The sequence below is a fragment of the Rhagoletis pomonella genome, unplaced genomic scaffold, assembly GCF_013731165.1.
Source record: "Rhagoletis pomonella isolate Grant_MI unplaced genomic scaffold, Rhpom_1.0 Rhpom_scaffold_00013, whole genome shotgun sequence".
NCBI lineage: Eukaryota > Metazoa > Arthropoda > Insecta > Diptera > Tephritidae > Rhagoletis > Rhagoletis pomonella.
The window spans coordinates 8,941,101-8,943,378 of record NW_023458567.1 but is presented as its reverse complement, the minus strand read 5'-3'; the positions used below and the strand labels follow the sequence as shown (position 1 = coordinate 8,943,378).

Below are 2,278 nucleotides of genomic sequence, written 5' to 3'. Positions count from 1 at the left end.
TTTTAACACTACATATCGATGGCTGAGTGGAAGATCGACTTATCTCGACAGCCAATTCGAAAACAGCCTATCTCAGAAAACTTTTCAAGAATGCCCTACTTCAGAATTTGATTGAAAACGCCCTATTTCAGAATTCAGTTCATACGTTTATGATAGGGCGTTCCCTATCTCAAACGAAAATATATTAGGGTTATTCTCGAAGTCTTGCACGTAGCACGGAATATATCAAATGCAAAAATACTATTCCAAATTTGCAAGAGTACGAGAGCCCCTCATCGCAAAATAGTAGCATGCATTGGTAGAGAACAGCGAAGTTCTGTATCAAATACAATAAGAAGATACAGCAAAAAAAAAAAATAAAGTGAGCGAAATTAAAGGAATGAGAGAAATATGTAGCAATTCCAACAACAAAACAACTAACAAAGGGTCGCATTTATCTTGCTATGCTTTTTTGCAAAATATATACATGGGTTTCGACGTGGAATATTTTGCAGCGATAGGAAATGATGTTTCCCATGTATTTTGTTGTTGTGTATTTGCAAGTTATGCAATCTGTGCTACGTGCAAACACTGCAGGATTTCGAGAATAATCCTTTTGAAAATGTGCTGGGATAGGGCATTTTTGAACCGAATTCTGAGAGTGTCTTTTTCAATCAAATTTTAAAATAGTGCGTTCTTCAACCAAATTCTAAAATAGGGCGTTGTTGACAAATTTTCTGAGATAGGGCGTTTTCGAACTGGCTGCCGAGATAGGTCGATCTTCCACACGGCCATCAATATAGTCGGCTACAAAGAGAGCTAAATTTGATTAAGTTAGCGCCTTCCTATATTTTAAAGTAATGATATACGCCTGCTGGAAGTGTCAAATGAAAATAAATCATTCTTTGTGAACTTCTATTGCCCAGCTTCACCCATTTGTTTAATGAATGAAATCTATTTTGTATGAAATTTAACGTGTTAGTAAATATTTCGCGAGTGGGTTGGCTGAAAAAATCCTGACCCAAATATTTTAAATTAAATATTCAAACATATTATTAAGATTAAAATATTGCAATCATTTGTTTAATGTACAAATTATATACCAATCGAAAGTATGCAGCCTATATAATGTCAAAACGTTGGGTTGTCTGTTTTTTCCTGGCTTACCTATCGGGCTGGTAGATATGAAGAGGTAAGTAATACTCATCTGTTTAACACATTCTATAGGCTTAATGCTTTCGATTAGTATATATGTAATTTGTTCATTTAACAAATGAGTGAAAAATTAGAAAAAAAAAATATTTTTGGATATTTCATCAAAAATATACTGGCCAGGACTTTTTCAGCCCACCCACTTCCGAAATATTTCCTCACACGTTACAAATTCACAAAATAAATTTCATCCATTAAACAGAAGGCTGAAGGTCGTGCCCTATTTGGATCTTCTACTATATACAAAAACTCATTCTACAACTACTTTCAAGTTCTTTGTGAAAGTCGAACTTTTTTTCTTCTCATTAAACTCGCCATTTTAATTTTTGCTGGTATAACATAAAACCATTAAAATACCTTTAAAAGTATATGAATCGAAAGAGTAGAATAAGACCAAGGACCATTATTACTTTTATATATTGTATTTCATCAATAAACTTTTTATAACTAAAAAAATATTCTTGAAGAGCTCTACTTTGAATACGTTTTGTTAAAAATCGTTGTATGGTGCATGTTGTATGTTGTATGAAGCGGGGAAATTTGTTCAACAACAATTTCATTAGGAAATAAACCAAAGTGCTTTAATATTGTACAAATCCGTTGAAAGAAAATTACTTTTCGTTTTTAAAACATTAAAATCTATTGATTATTAAAAAAAAAATAAAACCAATAAAAAAAATCCAAAATAAAAAAAAAATAAACCAATAAAAAAATAAAAAAAAAAATAAAACCAATAAAAGAAATACTATATAAAAAAAAAATTCTCTACGCCGGAGGAGGACTCGAACCCGGACCCTCTCGACCGGCAGCCTAATGCTTAGACCACTGGACCATTGCGACTCTGTGGGCGGCGTGGGCAAAAGGCATACATAAACGCTATCAGTTCACTGTCTGTGTTTGTTTTCACCACACATTTTTGGTGAACTTTTTGTGACTCTCTCCTCCTGAATACCCAAATCATCTCAAGTCACAAAAATAGGCACTAATTGCTAATCTCAAATTTAGTGACTTGAGATGAGACTGAATTACTGAATCCCAGGTGTTTGGGGTGATTCGTGGCCGGAGACCAAAATAAAAACATCCACAA

General features: G+C 33.4%; 1 protein-coding gene across 1 annotated transcript in view; it reads left to right on the top strand.

Annotated features, from left to right (window-relative positions):
• Nucleotides 1-2,278, top strand: part of LOC118748329 (kelch-like protein 5) — a 72,251-nt gene that overhangs the window by 61,701 nt on the left and 8,272 nt on the right. The gene's annotated exons all lie outside the window — the stretch shown is intronic.